The sequence below is a fragment of the Uloborus diversus genome, chromosome 2 (assembly GCF_026930045.1).
Source record: "Uloborus diversus isolate 005 chromosome 2, Udiv.v.3.1, whole genome shotgun sequence".
NCBI classification, from domain to species: Eukaryota; Metazoa; Arthropoda; class Arachnida; order Araneae; family Uloboridae; genus Uloborus; species Uloborus diversus.
In genome coordinates, this window is record NC_072732.1 from 18800524 (window position 1) to 18824420 (window position 23897).

A 23897-nucleotide genomic window follows, 5' to 3' on the forward strand; every position below is an offset into this window, starting at 1 on the left:
AATGTGTGTGATCAATGTGTAAATGATGTGAATGTGTGTGATCAATGTGTAAATGATGTGAATGTGTGTGATCAATGTGTAAATGATGTGAATGTGTGTGATCAATGTGTAAATGATGTGAATGTGTGTGATCAATGTGCAAATGATGTGAATGTGTGTGATCAATGTGTAAATGACATGAATGTGTGTGCAGCGAAAAATTAGAACGCAGTTTAGGATTTGAGAAAAGTATAGGTTCATGTTGTGTGACTGATATATGTAATGGAAGGAGTGTGTAGTGATGAGAGTTTGAGAAATTATGTACGACGCACGTTATAAAAGAAAAAGGAAATGTATGAGCATTGTTTGTGGGAATGGTGCAAGGTATATGAGTGTTTATGTAAAATAATTGAATGTAAAATGTTATTGTCAAGGATAGAATACAAGATGGAACGAATGGCAATTAGTATTCAAATGAAGAAAAAATATTTTTAGTGCAGTGACTGAAAATTGATATTTGAATAAATACTTGGAATGTGTGTGTTAGAAAGTGTTTTAGTGTTGTATTTAGTATATGACCCTCCCCCTTCTCCTCAAACGGAAAATGCCCCTGGCTCTGAATAAGCAGTCCAAACGAATTGACCCCTATGAATGTTAAGTGTAAAAAAGTATCGACCCATACAAACATTAAGTGTAAATGATTCGAGGAAATCTGAATTGATAAAGCAGACGATAACGTTGTCTTTAAACGTTTACGTTCCAATATTTTGCTCAAAGCACCATTTTATACTCAAAATACAAACTGAATAAAACTATTTATTAACGCTTACGTTTTATAATGACGAAAATATAATACCGATGACACCATTACGACACTGGATGTTATCTCAAATAAAATACGAAAACAATGAATGTCCAAGTTATCTACAGTAATATACTAATCTACATACTAATCTTAAATGTTTAAGGAACATTTAGGAGACTAACCACTAAGAAAAATGCAATTTATTGCAAGAAAATTTCAGGTAAATTAAATATCAAGTCTGGTAAGGATTTCAATGACTACAAACCGGAAACTTTTCTGAGCACTTCTTTCGATAGCTGAAAAATTTTTCAGCCATCAAGGCGAGAGACATTAAGAGGTAAAGTATAGTTACTATAGTTATTTATACAACCTATCAACAGAGAATAAAAAGAAAAAGCAAAATATGAAATGGACGAGTCCACAAACGAAACTGAAGATTAGGAAAATAAGGAAAGAAGGGCCATTTTTCTTTAGATTATTTCAATTTATGAAAAGCTACACGGACGTCCTTTGCTCTCCGCTGAGCCAAGATAAATTAAGACGCCTCAACTGATATGATCAACAGCAGTAATAATATATAACAGTGGTGCCCAACCTACGGCCCGCGAAGCTCATCCGTGTGGCCCGTTGTTTTGTTTAATTTTACAAATCGAAAAGCACGACTAGTGACAATGCCACAAATTTGGAGCCAAATGTTGAGAAATTTTTTGCAGAAGCACACGCATTCAATAAAATATTTTAAGTTTTGCGTATTTTAAGCTGCGTTTTTTTTAAACCCAGTCCCTTAAATGTAAAATCGGAGAGAGTTTCCCTTCAATTACTTTACCTCACAAAACTTTTCTACATGGAGCTGTCTAAAAATTCCCTTACATTTTTACATTATTTTTTACTTCTTTCCCCATTGTTCTAAGTCCAAAGTTTTTTACACATCGCCACACCGTCTTTCTGTCAAATATCGTGCTACATGACATATAAACATATTTGCATGTCTGAAACTAAAGCACTACCTTACATATCATATTCAAATGTTACTTCAAAACTGCGTTTTAATGAGATTCGTAAGCATAAATATAATGAGCATGTTTGCTCATTACGAATGAAATATGTGAAATTCAAGAACCGTTGTATAACTCTCAACAGTAATTAATTAATACAAATGTTGAAACAGTAATTATTTTGAAATTTGTCACTTCGTATTTCGCAGTAAATACTACTACTTTATGAACTAAAAATAACTAATCAAGTGCCCCGACTAAATATATTAAAATCTAATCTTTGAACTCGAACTTTATTGAAATTTTTTCTATCCGATGAATTTCGTTACGAAATAAAATCCTTGATATTCGGCTAATTGTACAACCGCATCGCTGTTTTCACTAACAGTTTCACGATTCTTAAAAAGCGTGACATCATTTATTAACGACTCCGTGTTTTTATGGCCACCTTTAAGACATTTTCTTTTCTAGAAATTTTTCTTAGAAAACAGGAGATTTCCAGACTCCAGAAGACTCCACAGTAAAATAGCAATCATTTAGAAAAAGCATTCATAGATTGCTTAGCTATTTAAAAAAAACGACCTGTGATCGACAGCAAATGTATCCCAATCTGGTAAGTGAATTGGATTTCAAAAATTCACGCAGAAAAAATCAAAGTTAAAGAATTGAATCTTCTAAGCCAGTTCTGAAATATCTGGGAAGGAAACTTGGCTGAAGTGACAAGAATTTTATTTTTAAAATTTAATTTACTTTTTAGATAGAAGCAAAATGTGCAAAAGTATTTAAGGATTTTGATTTTTCTTTGAAATTAACGCTGATTAGGAGCAAGCATTTATTCTAATGAAAGAACCTAAAGCTTCCCTTTTAAATGTAAAAACGGCTTTCAATTTAAAAAGGATCCATGACTGTTCGTAACATAATATCATGAAACACATAACCTGAGGAAATGAATGGCTTAAAGAAATAGTGGATAATAACTTAAATCAAAAACTAAATACAAAAGACTGCATTTACACGATAAATGAGTTAAAAATCAGTGAGCATGTAAAAAGATGCATTTCAGATGTATAAAAGTTGTAAGTTCAAGAAAGCCGAGTGTTTTCGTAAATGTAATGTGATCACAGGTTACCCTACATAAGATTCCTAAATTATTCTAAATAATAGAATGTTTTGGAAAAGAAAAAACACAGTAACTTTAAAAAGGTTTAAATTTTGATATTCATAACATTTCGCACCAACATAAAGTAAAAATTAATACATTGTAAAAATTCTAACATATATCAAAAACAATGCAAACATTATAGAGCATTACACTAATTAAAAGATTATAAAAATTTTATAAGAAACAAAATTGAACAAAAGAAATTCTTTGTCATTCTGAGATTTAATAGGTTTTGAATAATGTCTCATGCATCGAGTGAAAATATTTTTAAAATGAACAGAACTCCCGCAGATCAAAGAAAAAGTGCAGATTGTTGAGCAAATACTTAAAATTTAAACTAATTTAGCAAGTACTGCACATTAAAAGGGTGGGCCAAAAAATCGAAATTCTGCAGTGCACTTAGTCTTACTGCGGAAAATTTGTGCGTCCCTAACACCAATTACCGTGCAAATTGTTGTGCCTCTGAGTTATGTCTTCTGCTCTGGCAAGATATTTAAATTTGAGATTTTTAGCCAACATCAAATAAAGAGAAAATTTACAAAATATTTAAATTTCCGCTGAGCTTTGAGTTTAGTGCGGCATTTTTTTTAACTTCCTTACACTACTGCTTAAAATTTTAAGAATGTGAGTTATTCTTGCTTCAGCAAAAGACCTGAATTTTGAGAAGTTTACATAAAATTCCTTTAACAGGAGTGACAAATTACAAAGTAGCTTTATACCTAAAACACTGCAATATTTCGAAATTTTAATCACATCAACGACATAAGATCACCTCTTGAACTAGGTTCTTACTTTAATTGGTTGGGGGGAAGGGGATCAATGGCCCCCCTTACTTTAAAAACTAACGTTTTTACGTATAAGTAGGAGTGGTTTTGTGGGGGGGGGGGGTTAGATAAATTTTCCCTGAGTGGACGACATTTAACCCCCTCCCTTCTTCTCGGAGAAATTCCCGAACAACAGGCCTGTCTTTAACTGAAAAAGGTTCCACTTCGCTGTTTATTCGAGGAATATAATAAGAATGTCATGCGGTTTAAATATTTGTTAGAAAATGTCTTGTATCTGATGCACGTTTCAAAATGATTTCAATGCACTGGGTTAAAAGTTGGAATCATTCGCTAATTGGAGTAAAATCTTTGCAGACCCCTTCAATTAGCTTTTACATCTTAACGAACTCTTATTGCAGGATCTCTTCCACTTTGTTGATGGTACAACGTCTGGAACAAACTCTTAATCTGGTAAAACTAGAAAAAGTCTGTGCAACAAGATCTTGAGTAAAGACCAACAATATTTATTACTTACATCACGCGTCGTAAAACAATGGGTATGCTCTCCTTGTCTTGCTAACCGCAAACTGGGTGCGCTAAACAGAATTTTGAATCGATTTAGTGATTGCACGCTTCAACTATAAAACCACCAACTGAGTTTCAAATTTTGTTTAAGTTTATTAATGTAATATTCTATCGTATTTCAGAATACAAACAAATCCTTCTATTAGAGTCAAAACTAAGCGTGCGTGGGAATTCATTTATGCATCCAGATACTTGTCAAAAAAATGTATCAATGTAATTGATCCCGTCAATTGCTCGAAAAGTTACATTTTGTAGTTTTAATAACGCACCATGCTTTGCAAGTCAGTTTATAATTTTTTCCTCGATGAATAGAAATCCATATCCTAAATGCAGTTTTAATTGTTTGCCATTTCCCAGAGAGTTTTTATAATCGTAGATAAACTATTTTTTAATTTAACTTGTTATTTTCTCGTAGTTAGGTTGTAGTTAAATACTTTGTAAATTTTGAATCTCTACCCTCTTCAACAGTCACAAACACGGTAAAAAATAAATGTTTTTCATTGAAATTCAGATCTTTTGCCAAAGCAGTGGAATTAGCCCAGAGGTAAGAAACTGTGCATATTTTTTGGTGTTAAAAATTTACAAAATTAAAGACCAGCCCGTTATTTTTAATTTTTCCAGGGGGGGGGGGAATAAGGAAGTGAACTTAATTAAATTTTATCAAAAACCACGAAACCACGCAAACTTACATGAGAAGACGTTACTTTTTTAAAGTATTGGGGGACATTGACTCCCTTCCCCTAACCCCTTAAATGACGGACCTGGTTCAAAGAATGGACTGATGTCGTTGATGTGGTTAAAAATTGTAAAGTATTGCTGCGTATTTAGTATACAGCTACTTTGTAATGTGTCACTCGTATTTAAGGAATTTTATGTAAAATTCCCAAAATTCAGGCCTTGAACCAAAGCAGAAAAAATTAACTGACAAACTTGAAAATTTGCTCAGTGGTTGGTGTTAGGAAGTTAAAAATTAACCGGACTGAAGCTTAAAGTACAGCGGAATTCAAAATATTTGAAATTTTTCTCTTTATTTGATGTGTTCTAAAAATCTCAAATATTCAAGTCTCTTGCAAGAACAGTAGACATGAACTCAGAGTCACGAAATTTTGCACAGTAATTAGTGTTAGGGAGTCACATTTTCCGCACTAAAGCTAAGTGCTCAACAGAATTTCGATTTTTTTCGATGCCCAAAGAAAAAAAAAACAAGGAATGAAATGATATCTATCATTACGAAACAGCTAAATAAACTATTTAACAGTTATTTCTCCAATAAAATTTACTACACTAGCAATCAATAAGCCAATTAATCTGTTTTGAAATGCTGAGCGAAAAAATGTGCCGTAATGCAACAAAATTTAATACTTAAAACTAAAACGAGAACGCTACACGCTCTATTTAGTAATTCTATAAAACTTATAAAACAACACACCAGTGATACAACGAAAGCAAATAATTTAGATTTGAACAAAAAATTATTCAGGTGCTCCAAGCAAAATACAGAATTTTAAAGCAGGTTGTTCCCATAAGACATTTCGCTATATACCGTTTTGGTACAGTTGCTAAAATAAAGTACCTGATTTTAGTGTTTAACAAAATCCCACCCTCCCCGCCCCCTTTTTTGTAGCTTAATTTTTATGTAACAAGAAATAGCAACAGCTGAGAGAACCATTAACACAGCAAAAAAAAAATGAAATGTTCGTTATGATTTAAATATGCCGTCAATGGGTTAAAATAGTCTTTACCGCTTCAAAGATTAAATGAAATTCATGTTTAATGTTCTCATCAGTCTGTGTTTATAAACTCAGACTTCCTCGTTCCATGCATTGGCGATGAAAAATACAGAGTTGGTTCAAAATAGAGCAATTTGCAAGTATAGTCGACTGTTCCGGTTTTATTACATCATAAAAACGTCTCTTGAGATAATTGTACATTAAAAAAAATCTGACGTTTTGTTATGCAAAGTACAGGAATTCAGATTTCCAGTGTTTACTACACTGTAATGTAAAATGTCGCGGAAAAAACTAACAATTGCAAAAATTGGTACTTTGACCATTAACTTTTCAGCATAATTTGCTGAGAAATTCTCCCCTTGTTTGAAGAGGGTGGCAAACTTGAGGATGTTATGTACGCGCCTTTCCCTTGAATATTTACCCCACTTAAAACTGATAAAACAACACTTGGGTAAAAATTAAGAGAGACCGGAAGATTGCAGTGTAAAAAATATTCTAAAAACATTCAAAACATTCAGCGTGAAAAATTCAAAAATAAAATTGTTTGAGAACCTATTCACATACAATGAGAACATACCTCTAGCAATGTGAATTTCAGCTCTTCGGGTGACCACAGGGGCATTTGTACGTTCCCTACAGCTGCTAAAGAAAAATAATACCTCAGAACCAAAAAAATATACGTCATGAAAATATGTACACATGAAAAAAAAATTTCTTAAAATGACATTTTAAAGCTTTGTCTGCCTTAAAAACTAGTATCAGCATATTTTAATAGAATGCAAATTAGGTATAATATGAAAGTAGACCAGATTCTTTATAGAGTAATCAAGAAAAAGTACTACAAGTTGGTACAACATATAGAGATTCAAACTCAAAATATTTTTTAACGTTATGAATAAGACCTTGATTTTTTTTTGAATAACTTAAAACTTAGCACAATGTATTAACATTTTTCTTCCTACGAACCTCTTGCAGTACAGTACAAGTAGGTACATATATATATAAGTGACAGGCAAACATTTCCAGGGTAGCACCTAAAATTGTGGAGATATCGTTTTGTAGGAAACGACAAACCACACTTATTGAGACAAGATGCTTACTTGTTGTCCCTAGACTATCCCTAACTCACTGTTCCTTCTCTTTTTCAGTTGTTTTTAATTTACCAATATTGTTGCCCTGCTAAGTCATAAGTAATTTGTCAACACTAGACGCCATTAAACACATCTCACCTTTGCAAAATACTAAGCAAAACAAAACGCGAACTTACCTAACTATACCTTGACCACGAAAAAGAAGGCGAATAAGCTTGAAGCCAAAAACATGATTTGTATCACTTGTAATAGGTTGTTCCTTATTATTTTGGAATAGATAGGTTTAGCAAAACCATGCCTTTTACTATTTAGTGCTTTTGGCAGATTCTACCTTTTACAAATGATGCAAATGACGTTTCGCTTCAAGGTCATCCGCCTTCTTTTCGTGGTCAAGCTTAACCATTGCAGTGAAAAATCAAACGAGGCAGTGAGAAGCAAAGGGATGTAAGTGGCAAAATTAAAAATTTGGAGATGACCAGTACACATGGTGGGTGAACCTCTCCTCTGTCTTGGGGCCAGAGATGGTACTAGTAGCCCTGGTAGCTGCTGCTATAAAGCATGATTAAGAAAAAAATTTCAAGGAAAGCCTACTTAGGATGTTATCTTTAAACGTGTTTTACTCAAAACTTGAAAATGTCCATTTACATCCCTTTGCTTCTCACTGCCTCAAATAGACTGATTCTTTTAAGAAACAAGTTTATCGCGCAACGCAATTAGAAGTGCGCAGGCCTGGATTTACGTACAAGCTAAGCAAGCTATAGATTAGGGCCTTCGCTTCGCTAGGGGTCCCCAACTCCCGGCAATTAGCGTGATTTGCTCCAAAAAAAGAAAAGTACTTGAAAAAATAAATTTCATTTTTTAGTGCTTGAAAATATTTTAAAAATGTGGCTACAAACCACAAATGGCAGGGGGTAGGTAGAAGGAATGCCAATATATGTCAAATTCAGCTCCTTGCTACATCCTGCACCAAAAATGTAAAAAACATGGTTCTCCCGTTTCTGAAACATTACAAATTTTTGTGACTCACATGTTTCATATCTTGCTATTTATATAATTCCGAATGCTGTATTTTCGAAATTTTTTTGTTATTGCATGCTTTTAGCTTACTTCTTCTGCATATTGTCAATCTGTTTAGCATGGGAAAAAAATACATTACCTCTTTTCCTTTTCTGCCCACTTGCAACGGAAGCAAAGAAGTTGTTTTTCTTTTAAATTTAAAATAGCTTTCCATTTTTTAAAGTGAGAATTAAAGTGTAAAAATGTACAGTAAAGTACTAAAATATCAGAGACTGGAAGTGCAAATGAAATGCGTCTAATAATTTTAACTGTTCTAGAGCCCTTTAAAATAATTAGATAAGTCTTATTTCTTACCAAGTGTAATACATTATGAATCGTTCAAATGGGCAGTATGTTACTCTTGTTACGTATTTTCTAAAACTGTACTCCATTTATTTAAAAGCATTTTTCACAATTGATCATTTTATATTTAATTCACTGTTTTATTTGTCGGTGGATTGAAGAGGTGATTAAAAACTAATTGTACCGAAAGTCAATGTGAGCAAGTAACAATGCATTGCCCTTTTTCTTCCCGCGCTCTTTCTCCGTCAACTGCAGTCATTGTTTTGTCGAATCAAAAACAATTTTTATTGTGTGTTATCGTAATTTTCGAAAGAGTATGCAACTTTAAAAAAGTTTTGTTTGCCTATTTCTGCCCCGATATTAAGGAAAAACGTGATCAACAAAGTAAAAAATATTGCTGTATGTATCAGAAGTAAGAGTCAAACATAGTGAAAGGGGAAAAAAATAAAAAAATGCTTCTTACAACACCAAGAGAAATGTTGTTCAAACTACAAAAAGGGGCCCCCCATACCTGAAATAGTTTAGGGCCCCATTAAGTCTAAATCCGGCCCTGGAAGTGCGCGTGCAAACAACTAAGTTTAAAAGGATATAATTTCCCGAATTGAATTTCTACTCTTAACTAATTCGAACTCGTTAGGTTCCTTTCAAGTATTGTGCGGCTCTGAGAAGTTGAGTTCTGACTGACAATGTTTACCTCTGTTTCGGAAAATAGGTTCGGGTAATTGGCGCTAAGCTGAGTTGAGAAACTTTCTTAGTACAGTCGAGTCCCGATTTACGCGAGGGATGCGTTCCAAGACCTTTCGCGTAAGTCGAAATTTCGCGTTGTAGAAAAATGAATGTATATACATTTTTTTGAAACATATCAAGTTCTTTTAGATTCTTATAAGCAGTCCTCAAACTGCTTTAAACAACTCCTCAACTATACACAACAGTTTCTTACATAAAGAACCGAACTTTTACTGCATTTAATAATAAAAACTATCTGCTTTATTCAACATTAAATACTATAAAGATGTACAAGATGAGTGATTAATAGGAGGGAGAGAAAATAAAACACGGAATATACAATATGCAGTAATAATGAAACGCTACACTATAATAGTACTGTTCAGTAGATACAGTAATAAAATTTATGTAATAAAAATGAAGATAATGATTTATGCACTATGATCAGATCGTTATTCTTATCTAATTTTCAAATACATTTGCTTCGCCTTTTCTTTTATAACGTTTCCATTTAGGGCAACACCTCTCTTCCTGGTCTTTTTAACCTTCACCATCTGCCAGTTTCAACATTTACGGATATCTTTTTTCTTAATTTTAAACTGTACGTACGGAACATAGAAGTTTCTCTTATACTTTTATTGTCGTGCTGCATTCAACGCATTTTTTAGTTGCTCAAACAAGAAAATCTTAAGCTTTCCTATATTTGCTAGAAAATCTTTTCTTCCCATTTTCGCAAACTTTAGATGAAACTGCGTGACAAGGTACCATTACATTTTATGAACTTTCATATTTAGAATTGAAGAAAAAGAAAAATGCTGAGTGGTTGTCTGATATACTAACGAAGCGCTGTGTGGACTAGCATGCTGTGGGAACTTCTACTGTCGTGGATGCTAAAGGGATGCAAGTCCATTCACGAAAATAAAGATTTAGTAGCCAATAACGAAGCTCATTTTCGTGTTGCGGGTGAGTTTGCTCCGATTTGTGTTAGCTCTAAAATTCGTTACCGGAGAAAAACTCACGTTAGTAACCATTTCGCGTAAATCGAATCGCGTTGTAGCGGGAGTCGACTGTAGTTCTTCAAAAATAGTCCGACTAAAATCCGAGCCAATAATGCGTCTATTTTTCACTAAACTCTCCTAAAACAGGTGAACAAAGTCAAGGTCACAGCTCAACTAACCAGAGCTGCACTATATCCATCCTTCACTGCGCTCCAAGGTAAAAAAAAAATTTTTACAGTTAAAGAAATAGTTGTAAAGAAACTGGTATCTGTAAACTTCGGTACAATTTTGAAGCTAAACGTTACAGGCACACACACACCTAAATACTTGCCCTGCTTTCATTTTAAGACAGCTGAAATCGATTCCAAACTCATCTCACGGGAAACTGCTTTAAATTGAAATCAGACTTTCAAGGTCGCCAGTTGGGCTTGAAAAAAAAAAATGTTAACATTTACGAATGGGTCGAATAAGCTCTTTGCTCAGTATTTTAGAGGCTTTTTAAGAACTAACAGAACGCCTACACACTTATAAATGTATCTTTATATTTCGAGAAATATTCTTCGTATTTGACGAGATTTCTTTCGTGGAAAGTGTTCCCATTAAATTTCGTCCAATTGAGCTATTTCTTCATCAAATTGAAGAAACTTTCGTGACATCTGTTGGTACAATTCTGCCCTAGACAGAAAAGAATCACCGTAAACGATGAAATGTGTCCAAGGATGGAAAAATCCTGGCGTTTTCTAAGCGTGTAAAAATGATTTAAAGCGTTTTATTGAAGCAACACCATCTAATACGTTATTTGTCAAACATGCTTTTTTTTGTATAGCCAACGTCACATTTATTTCAATACTTTATCAAATTTCAAAAGTAAGGTATCATTTCAAAGATTATTTTCACCGCTTCGGAGAGAAAGAATTACCACTCAAGTCTCAGTGTTATTTGTACCTTTTTGAACAGGGCTTTTCAAACTTGATAGCCAGCGGACTCTTTTCATGAACCGATGTTCATTTGCGGACCCCTGTTATTAGTCTATAGTTTAACTTGTAGTTTGAAGAAAATTGAACTTAACGAAGTTAACCATAGAGGGAAACATCTACTAAGTAGAGGGGAATATCACTGATTAAAAAAAGGTAGGTAGTTAACAATGCTTCACTTGATTTGCAGATTCTGGAGCACAAAAATCAAGTTGAACAGTCAGAAATCAATAGGTAATAAAGCGATTAAAATTCAAAATTCGCATCGGTAAATTGCGGCAGCTGAAAGAACAGGCTTTGCTTTTTCAACGATGGGTGTCTTCTGTTTTCCAACCGAAGCCAAATAGTTGTAAGCACAGTCTGACAAAAATTGTAAAATCTTAGGAGTCAGGTAAAGTTTGTAGGATCCTAAGAACGTATAGATCTTGTCTAAGAACGTATAGACACGCGAAATATCCATAATGATTCCCGAGTTAATTACAGCGAATTTTCTCGTGACGTCCGTATGTACGTGTGTATGTATCTCGCATAACTCAAAAACGGTATGTCCTAGAAAGTTGAAATTTGGTACGTCGACTCCTAGTGGGGTCTAGTTATGCACCTCCTTTTTCGGTTGCATTCGGGTGTTTCTAAAGGGGTCTTTTGCTCCTTTTTGGGGGAAATTCATTGTTAATTTCGATGCAAACTCAAGTGATGTTATAATTTGGCGGACACTTGGCGATGTATTCAGTATTTCGGTCACCACGTTTTGTCGCCAACTTTGCGACAAATTTGGCGATTTAAAAAAAAAATTTTAAATCCGGATTTATAATGTGGCCATTGTTGTGATATTTAGAGAGAGAATCACATTAAAATTGCAATAATGGGGAAATAACATTAAATTGGTGTAAAAGAAGTCATGTGATGCACCGAGTGTAGCTCGTCTAGAACTACACTGCCGTGCTAAGCACAGATATAGTATCTGCACATTTTGTCAAAATTGAGTTATTGCCACCGGGTGATCATTAGTAATTTAGCCCAACTGAATGCATTCACATTATAGAGCAAATTACGCCTCCCCTAAATTGTACTAAAAAGTGACGCGATCCACGTCAGGAGAGCAAATATTTTGCCAAAGTTTCAAATTCCAAAGAAAAGGCTAATGCAGTTATGGAGTCAAACATGCAAATTGAGAACATCCTTAGTGCCGAGTTAAAGCCTATACACTCAAACTATTTTACCTAAGCTCATATCGAGTAAGAATGGACCTAAATCCCAAATTTTTATCCAGATACTCGATCTTCAAGTTTTTGCCATCTGAACCCAATGATTTGTAGGATTCCAGAATAGCAATGATGTTTGCCTTGGAATTTGAAAATTTGTGACAATATCTACGCTTCCAATACATTTGGCGTCTCTTGTCGGAAGAACGAAGGGGGGGGGGGATTTATTCTACGGTTGTGAATGCATATAATTGACTCATACTGCAATGCAAAAAAAGGTTAAATAAAAAGTTTGAAAGGTAAAACCACTGCTTTTCTGGACTCAAATAACTATGGACCCCCGGGTTGCAGGTGAACTAGGGCCTTTGCAGTCAAACCGCTTTACCTGGGTTCATATCTAGTGCAAACTGATCCCCAAGGTCGTGACGTTTGGTAGTTAGATTTGATATCAACAGTAAGTATGTTTTTCTAAAATTTTGAGTTTTGTCACTTTCGCGGCAGAGGTATGATAGAGTTAATTTTACTGTAAATTCATCGAGAGTAAACACTGCCGAGGGCGGGTAAAGTGCAGTAACAGCAAATTCTTCATTTTTGTGTATTTTTGCCATCTGTTGTACGTTAGCTTTATTATAAACTAGTAGTGCCCGCACGGTTTTGTCCGTAGTAGAAAATTAGAAAAAAAAAAAGGTCATTTGGTTCACTTGTATATTTACAAATAATGGATGACGAATTTATTGCCAATCTGCTATGTTAAATGGCTCGCCCATGTTACGGTTTGTTTTTTGGTGGGGGGGGGGGGGAGATTCCTCGATTATTAAGGTTTTGTGCAATCTTACATTTTTCCATGATTTATGTAAAAATATCCATTCAAAGTAGAAACTAATATTCTGCCGTGTCAGGTAAACGGCAGTATCTTCAAAAATGAGTTTTCCAGAAATTTGAAGAAATGTGTGGTGGATTCAATACTAATCACAAGGAAATGTTGGAAAAAGATGTTAGGATAATTTCGTAATTTACTACTTCACGTTGTGATAGTTTGATCGGTATTTTTTTTTTTTTATTGGAATAGAAAAAGAACATATCGAATTTCAAAAAATCGCTTCAAAGTCCACACCCCCATGCTACAAATTAACTTTGTGCCAAATTTCATGAAAATTGGACGACCGGTCTAGGCGCTATGGGCGTCACAGACATCCAGACAGACTTTCAACTTTATTATTAGTAAAGAAGCTTGAGTAATCGGTTTCCGCAGACAAAAAGGCGCGAAAAAAACATCTTTTTCCAGCATTTCCTTGTGATTAGTATTGAATCCACCACACATTTATTCAAATTTCTGGAAAACTCATTTTAGAAGATACTGCCGTTTACCTGACACGGCAGAATATTAGTTTCTACTTTGAATGGATATTTTTACATAAATCATGGAAAAATGTAAGATTGCACAAAACCTTAATCGAGGAATCTCCCCCCCCCCCCACCAAAAAACTAACATTTATTTTTTACTCATTGATTTTCAGCAAGATTTAAAAAAGAAATTGAACTTTTTTCTTGAAGTAAGTTTGTTTAGTTCACAATGATCTTCAGTTTTTAATTTTTTGTCACAAGGGGAAAAAATATGAAATTTTTTCACTTCATTGCGGGTCACGTTGACCGGATCAACCCTACCACGAATAATTTAAATTTTTTTCCCTTAAATCCCAATAATTATAACAATATTCTTAGTATTTGTACGTTATCCGCTACATTATTCATTCATTTATCTCCGTGTTAGACATGTCTCGATGATGATAATAATAAAAATTTGGATAAAAAGAGCTAAGTTATATTTTAAAATTATTTAACAAAAATTATACTGAACTAATTTTATCAAAGAACTTATTTCACATATCCGATATTCTTTACTATTCTACGTTTTCAAATATTCTTCGAAATTTTTTCAGACAATTAAATAGTAAATTATGCAATGCATGCTAAAATAAGGTTCCTGTAGTAAAATTTTTTTGCCATACACGCATTCAACTTAGAAACAAAACAAATAAATGAAAGATAAAAGTATACTTTTTCTTAGCATTAACTATATTCATTTTCAACATTTAGTTTTCAAACACAAAGATATGCTTGCTTAAAGATGCCGAATTTTTCCTTCTTTTTTTTTATTTTTTTTGAAATATATACTATTAGTATTACAGGACTCTTTACTCTCTGGAATTTGTTCATGTTATGCATTAAAAAAAAAGCTTTTTTTTTCGTAGCAAATATTAATGTAACTGTGCATACAAGTAACATATGACTTATCCCTCCAAAATCTAGTGTCTGCTCAGGAAGTAGCACTTTAAAATACCCAGATATCATTTTTCAATCTTAATTATCTGTCTTAATTCTCTCATGAATGTTTAATATTTTTTTCAATAATTGTGTACTAATGGCGAATTCTTATAGCTGTTTTTAATTAATGATGATTTATCAGTTTAGTATATTTTTTTTTTTAATTTTTTGTTTTTCATTCTACTCGCGTAAGAACATAAGCTAGTTACAGTATTGGATAATATTTATCATTAAAAATATAACAAAAGTTGTTTTCGTAATGGGATTCAACGTGCCCCGCCAGGCGGACCAACATACCCTGCGCAGCGCATGGGGGCAAGATGATCCTCGTTACAAGGTTCCGCTAAAAAATTAATGTAAAGAAAAAAGCTAATCAACTCAAATTTTTCAAAAAAAAAAAAAAAAAATCTGAAGTGATGAGAATTTTGGAAAAGTTTCAGAAAATGGAACTGCTCGTTACATTTTTTTCACGAGATATAAAATGAAGTGTAGGAAAAGAGACAAACGCACACCATTTATGCAAAAGAGTCAGGTGCGGATCCAGAGACGGGGGGGGGGGGGGGAGGCTGGGATTCATGTCCTTCCCCGTTAAGGGATCAAGGGTATACAAAGCTGCGTTTTACAGACTATGTTTCAAAAAATTGACCCCGAACACCCTAAATATGTGCAGAAGACTTTTATGATCCTCCCCACCCCCTTATGCAAATGACCTCCACCAAAACCAGAGGCTGAGAAAAGTACGAGAGTAAAAAATGTACACTTTCAATTTTGAACTCTAAACAAACAATTCATATTTTTCAACACTTGAATGAATAGTATAAAAAAGTGGAATAATAGCATTACTTGTATAATAAAATTACTGGATAATGCATGTAAAACAGCAAATAAAACAATGGGCGTTCATGAGTAAAGAATAATGAATAATATTTTTTACAACTCCATTTTATGCATTGAGTACTTTTGGGCCGACCCATAAAGCAACATTTTTCCATGACCATATTTAATTTTAATTCTATCCGATAAAATAAAAACGTGTATTTTTAGCAACAAACGCAAAAGCGCTAGTAGTTGTCGGTCACCGTCCCAAGGGGCACCTCGAACATAAATTTTTAGGAGGCGAAAAATTCCCAAATTTCAGAACAAAACTTCAAATTTTACCGAATGATAAAAATGCGATTATCCTATGAGAAAATAAAAGCATATGAGGGGGGTAAAAAACGCCAATTCTATTCTAGTATTTTCCAATTCACCGAATCATCAGAAAAAAAAATCCATATAAGAATCTTTTGGGAGGTCTCGGTGACCTCCCATGGGATCCAATAATCAATTAGGCCTCTACGCATAATAAACAATACATTGACCAGACTGTCACCTTTATTTAACACTTCCACACTTAAAAACAATTTAATTTTTAAGTATTCGTCGCTTTAAAATGCTAACGGAATTTCTTTTAAATCTACAAACCTGAAAAAACCTCATTAAGTTTCGATGCGCGTGGAGAAATGCTTAAAATACGATAGAGATTTCAGCGAAAAACGTGATACACGTTTAGAAGGTTCTAGGAACTAATAAAACAATTCTGTCTTAAAGAACATCAAAATTTTATGATTTTTATTAACATACGAAAATGAAACTAAGTTCTAACCTGAATAAGGATGGATGAAAGGACAATCCTAACAGAAAATCCGGTCTTGAAATCTCACACACACGAATTTGAGTCACAGATCAAAAGATAAGAAACGGGAGTTAGCTTCAAGAGCACCGCGTTCATTAATTATGAGCGCATGCGCTCATCTTTTTTTCCTGCGATTGACGTCAGACGCAGTTCAAGAATAAAGAAGGAAAATTAAAAGCAATCTGCTTTATTTCAATCAAAAAACGATCCATTTTAACAATAATTGCCGGAAGATTTTTTTAAAACTCATATAAATTATTTCTTTTATAATCTGAAATGAAAGTTTATTTTAACGTATCCCCAAGCATTAAATCTCGCAGGCTGACATTATGGGCATGTTCGCATAAAACAACCGGTTAGTTGATTTAATGACGTCGCGATGAGTGTCCATGGAATGTTCTAATTATTGTCACTAACCGGTAGCTCTATTAGAAAGAGCCCGGTTAGACACCGGATAACCGCGGTACAGGTTGCTTGACACGGGAGCTCGGTTCCTGGGCTTTTGAAAAAATAGATGAGAATTTTTACGCGTCTGACGGAACTAAGGCGTATTTCATGCGAAGACCAGTTCTTTTTTGGAAATTAAACCCTGGAGCTAACTGGAGCAAACATGTATTTTTCTTTTCTGCTGTCAAGTGGGATAACAATTTACTGAGATGCGTTCCAGAAGATCTTATACTGGTAAAAAGCCGAGGGTTGGGGGGGGGGGGTATAAGAAAAATAAAATAAAAGCAATTTTTTTCACGTTTATTCAGGATAATTGTTCATGAAACTTTTCTTACAGATGAACTTTGTACTTTTAAGTTACAAAAAGATTATTATTTTAATTGATTTTTTTTTTCTAGCTTCTTTCTGATAAAAGTAAAGTTTCAGTCAAAATAATTTCGTGATGTGTCAGAGCAAAAAAAAAAAAGTTATTTGAACAAAGCAGAATATGTGTGTGTGTGGGGATATACTCGTGTATATATATACACCTCCTCCCCTCCACACACAAACTCACACCCAGTTTTTCGAGGGATGGAAGCTTATTATTCTTTTTCTAGAAGCTGGATGTTCTTTTAATGCCAATAAGAAATTTTTAGGGACTGCTTTCTTCACTCTGAAGGGTGAAGCGGATCTGATGGGATAATCGACGTCATTTAGGCAGGTTTTCTCTTTCCCATGAGCATTTCTGGTGACTTTTCAGCAATTTGATAGGGATATTTAGGGACTGTAGTCTTTATTTTATTAGGAATTACTCTCAGTTTAATGAATGTATTTTGGAACGAATGTTCTGATTTTGGAGGGATTTTTGGGGATTGTAGCAATAATTCTATTAATGATTTGTGTCAAGTTTGCTGTTTCTACTTTGGGACAGTTGTCTTCTTTCTAAGGGCAAATTTAAACCTATTTCTTTTTATTTATTGCGGAGAGAATGTTGGATCTCGGTTGCACGGGGCATCGTCTGATGGAGATTGGGATTTTTCAGAGGATTCAAAACTTTATTTTTTGTGAATTATTGTCCTTTTATTTAAATGCGAATTTTAAGGCACAGCTGTCTTCTTGACTTCTCCATCTCAGAGCAATAAGGTTGAATAGAAGATAGCGCCCTGGGCCACCCAAGACAAAAATACCATAAAAATATTTATTTCTAAGCTTGACAAAAGAGGAAAGAGGCCCGCCGCGCCGTCCCATCTGTTCTACGATTCGAGGCCGTAACTGCTATAATACTGATGGCAAATTTTAAGTTGAATTTCCATACTTCCATGTGAGCATGTGTCACTTGACATTTTATTTCTTTTCTAGTTACACTGTTAAACACAAAGCGACGGAGAAGTACATAAATATTTTTTTTAAAGTTCAGTGAACTAAACGCCTTTAAAATGCGACCCATGGACATCAACGCACCACTTTCAGCGCTTTTTTCGTTTATAATAGCTGTTAGACTTTCTCTTCTGTCGTAATATAATAATTGTTCGATTTGCTTAACCGTATGCAAATTTCCGTAGCTTAAAAAAAATTGTATCTAAGCAATCGACTATGTGCATGTGAGTGTAGATCGAGTTGTTGATTATGTCAGTTAACATGTAATGTAAATCCTCTTGTTTTACGTTTATTGTTGAATGTAAAAACAAAAAACCATTTTACCTAACTGTGGAAGTTATCTCTCAGCCTCTAACTACACCAAGAAATAGCACTGAGGGCTAGTTATCGGGACACTATCCTCCCTGTGATACTTCAAAGGAGCCTCATTAAAACTGCCTCGACAGCTGGAATTGCTTTTTCACGTGTCGAGATATGAAGTAAAAACTTACACTGTAATCCACAATTAAATACAGATTTTTACAAATTGTTTTTCAATAAATTAAATGCCAAACGCATTATTTTCTACGTCATGTGTGTCTACAAACCCTCATTCCAGGTGTTAACAATATTTTTGCCGGACGCCACTGCATAAAGGCGCTTTAAAAACATTTGCACGACGGCGCCGGTCAGTCTTGGCGCGGGCCTGTCCTCCCCCATCCCCCTTAAAGCGTGGACTAAAAATATAAAAAAGGAAATGAATCAATAATGTAAATACTTAACAAAATTTAAATGCTGAATTGTGAGATATCAAAAATGTGTCGGTCGGTCTGTCCATCTACCTCCCCCCCCCCTCATCTCTTATGGGAACTGTTCAATTGAAACACCTTTTTTTTTCCTTTTTCGGCAGATCTTTTCCCGGGGCATGTTGTCCACTGGTTACAACCGCAGTCTTTCACTCAGACGAACTGAGCTCGATCCCCGGCATGAGTCACGAGAATCCAACATTTCTCCCGTAGTACTCATGAGGTCGCACTCCAAAAGGATGGGAGTTGTTGCAGAAAAGGAAATATCCTTCATGTGTTTCATTTTTTATGCGAGTTATTTACGCTTAATTTTAAGCTGTTCATTGGATTTATATATTTTACGTTTGAACAGAGTTTACAGTTTTTTTTTTTTTTTTTGAGCAATCACGATTGCTTATTGTTCTCATTTGACTGTTTTGATGTCCTTTGATTTTATTTTCCCATCGCCACCCTCCGCAGCATCATCGTCGACGGGCTCCTCACGATGCTGCTCCTCTAGCGAAAGCCGTCTCCAGGTTGCATCTATGTCCCACACACACACACATACACAATTACACACGCACGCACGCACGCACGCACATACACACACACCTACACACATACACAAACACATACACACAACTACCCACACATTCATGCCTGCACACAGACACAAACACATATGCCTAAGCACACATACCCCCCACATACACAGACACATTCATATACACAAAAACCCACACGCTTATGCCAGCACACAGATACAAACACACATGCCTACACACACATACACACACGCTCATACATACACAACTACACACACACGCACGCGCACACACAGAAACACACACACACATACACCTACACACAACTACCCACACATTCATGTCTGCACACAGACACAAACACATATTCCTACACGCACATACCCTCCACATACAAACACACATTCATATACACAACTACCCACACGCTTATACCAGCACACAGACACAAACACACATGCCTACACACTTATACACACACGCTCATACATACACAACTACACACACACGCACACACACAGAAACACACACACACATACACCTACACACACATACAGAAACATACACACAACTACCCACACATTCATGCCTGCACACAGACACAAACACATATGCCTACACACAGATACACATACCCCCCACACACACATTTATATACACAACTACACACACGCTTATGCCAGCACACAGACACGCATGCCTACACACACATACACATATCCCTACACACACACACACACATATCCCCCACACACAAACACACACGCCTACATACACACATTTGGGATTGCGGGAAACATAATATGAATTCAAGATGTCAAAATTCAATTTAATTTTTTTTTAATTGAACAATTCAAAACTTTTAACGGTTGTAACTACGGAAGAAGTTACTCTTATTTATGAAAAATCCTTAGCACTGAACTATTCTCAGAACCAAGAAATCGGGAAAATTGCAAATACCAAAAAAATATTTTCAGTACTTTGTTTCAGAGTATTAAAGATGACTTCTGAATTAAAAATGAAATAAAATTCTCTGTAGACGCCATATTGACAAGGCAAAGGATTCATTTATTGTGCGGTTTGACCCAATAATGTTATTTCGCACTAACGGAATCCTCATTTATATAATAGCCAATGATCGAGTAACGCTCTGACGTCATCAACAATGAAATTCGCGCCACGTCATGATTATTCGATAATAATTTATGATAATGTTGAGTTGCAGGAAAATGCTTTATTTCGACAATTGGATCGGGTACCGTAACTGCTAAATCGGTAAAATTCATTTTAGGGAGAATAAAGGAACGAAAAAGTGGTCCAAAATGAACGCTATCTACTGGAGTTTAGGATTGATCCACTGGAGTTAGGGTTAAAATTTCAACTATCAAAATATCTTCAAACAGGCAATAGCTTCGTTCAAATGTAGAAGCAGTTTTCACCCGTCATATCTTGACGGGAGATTTTCTAGTTACACATAATCTCGGAACATTAACAGTTAACGAAGTCTGACCTTGAATGTTCAGTCGTATTCGAACACTGCGATGGTTATTTAAAACACTTAATTTGAACACTCTTCGAGCAGAGCTAAAGGGGAAAATAAATTCAGGTATCTTGTTTGAAATAAGTTTTTACGTGATTGGATAAATTTGTTTAATGTTTTCCTTTAGTGAGAAATGTTACAGTAATTTAATAAAAAAATACTTCTAAATTATAAATCAGGGAAACGCATTTTTTTACCCCTGATTTTTTCAAAAAGTACTTTTGAAAAAACAACAATCTGCACAGCCTAGAAAAAAAATATGAAATCCTAAAACCTACTCTACTATATACTCATTGCAAGGTGGGGAGAAGCACGCAAACGATGTAAGTAACATTAGTATCACTTCACAAAAACAAATCCTGAGCTCAAATGATACTTTACTAGACGAATAAACATTCTAATATGTCCATATCTTGTTAAATAACTACTTATTATGTTGATAGATTTTTAATTGCGGAATAAAACGCCAACTAAAGACATTGGAAACTGATGATAAATAATCTGAGCTTTTTAAAGGATCCACAGATAAATTGAACATTCCAATTATCCGTAAATTAATCGTTTTTACTTCCTTTTACAAAAAAGAAAGTATTGCAAAATGTTCACCCAAAAATCGGCCTTAATTTTTATTTTGCTCACCCCCAAATGAAAGTTTTTTTTTTTTTTTTTTTTTCAACCCGACCACACATGGATATGTGCCTAGGAACTTACAGACACCCGAAATATCCATTTTGACGATCCCCGAGTTAATTACGACGAATTTTCTCGTGACGTCTGTATGTACGTATGTATGTGCGTATGTGTGTATGCCACATAACTTAAGAACTGAATGTCCTAGAAACTTGAAATTTGGTACGTTGACTCCTAGTGGGGTCTAGTTGTGCACCTTCTTTTTTGGTTGCATTCGTATGCTCCGAAGGGGGTCTTCTGCCCCTTTTTGGAGGGAAATCATTGTTAATTTTGATGTAAAATCAAGTGGTGTTTTAATTTGGCGGACACTTGGCGATATATCGCTAGTTTTTTGGTCGCCAAGTTTTGTCGCCAACTTGGCGACAAATTTGGCGATTTTTTTTTATTTTTTTTTTTTTTTTTAAATCTGGTTTCAATTTGGCCACTGTTGGTGATATTTAGAGAGTAAACTATTGAATCATATTAAAACTGCCAATAATGAGAAAATGACGTTAAATTGGAGTAAAAGGAAGTCATTTGATGCACACATCAGCTCGTTTTACGGTAAAAAACCACCACCCAAGAACTATGCGAATTCACAGGTCCAACAGTACACGACTTGGTATTTCAAAAAATAAAAAATTAAATTTCAGACTTTTTTACTTAAATTTTCATTCTGATTATTTATCTATTTTTTTGCGCTTTGTGAATATCGATTGTTAAGGGAATACAATAAGTAACGTTTTAGAATTAAACGGTTTTTGACTTTCATAATTATATACACAATTCCACCAGCTAAAAAACATCTTCTTCGGCAAATTCACACGATTCATGCTTAGAATGTTTGTTTCCTACCACCTCAGTAGCAAGAAACGGTTTCTATTCTATGTTTGTCTATTCATTATATGAGGCAGTGAGAAGCAAAGGGATGTAAGTGGACTATTTTAAGTTTCGAGTAAAATGCGTTTAAAGATCAGATCCTAGGTCGGCTTTCAGTATGGTATTTTATGGATATTTTGCCTTAAAAAATAAGGATTGCACCAATTCCGTAGTAAAAAAGGAGCAAGCGCAGTGGATTTATTTTATCTCAAGAAATTTAACAAATGGCTCTACGAGGAAACTGGAATCATATGTAAACGAATGCATTTAAAAAATTCCTTAAATTTAAAAAGCTAACAGGAAAACTGAAAGTCAATATAAGATTCCGGACGGATTTTCTTGAAACAAATTTTGTTGGAAATGGCGCTTGACGAACAACTCCCGACTCTGACTCCGAGAATTTGAGCACCTGACTCCGACTCTTGAGATAAAAAATGAGTCGGACTCCGACTCCCCGACTTCGAAGCTTCGGCAAAAATGTATGCACGGAGGAAAAATAACCGACTCCAACTCTAAGAAATTCTACTCCGACTCCTTTTGCTCAAAATGACTCCGACTCCGCAAACATTGGCAGAGTTGATGACTTTAACTCCGATAAAATAAGTATCTAAAGACTAATTTGTACATTAGTCATTGTTGTTGAACATTTGCATTTTTTTCCCTATAAAACGATTTCAACTCAGAGTCTTTGAATTAAATACCTTAGACTCCCGAATCTGACTCTTCTGTCCCAAAATGAGATTGAACCGACTCCGCAGCCATGGCTTTTATTGTGAAATAATAATTCTAATATGATTTGCTTTTTTTTTCACTCCAAAGTTTAAATTTTTGTACTTAAATATGGAGTCCTTTATGCTTCTACATAAAGATATGCGCAGACGATTTTTTTTTTTTTTTGTACATTGATTATTTTTTTTAATTTATTTTTTGGCATCAGAGGAAGAACAAACGATTTTTTTTTCACAGAATGCATTATTTTTGATGATCTTATTATTTAACCAGTGTTACCCGCACGGCTTTGTTCGTAGTAGAAAATTAAAAGGTTATTTGGTTCGCCTGTATATTTACAAATAGTGGAAGACGAATTTCTCGTCAATTTGCTATGTTCATTTGCTCGCCAATGTTACGGCTTCTTGTTATGATAATTTCGTAATTTACTCTCCCACGTTGTGATAATTAGCTCGGCAAAATTTTCTTAAAATTGGAATAGAAAAAGAACAAAATCCAATTCTTGAAAAATCGCTTCGAGGTGCACATCCCCATGCTACAAACTAACTTTGTGCCAAATTTCAACAAAAGCGGCCGAACGGTCTTGACGCTGTGCGCG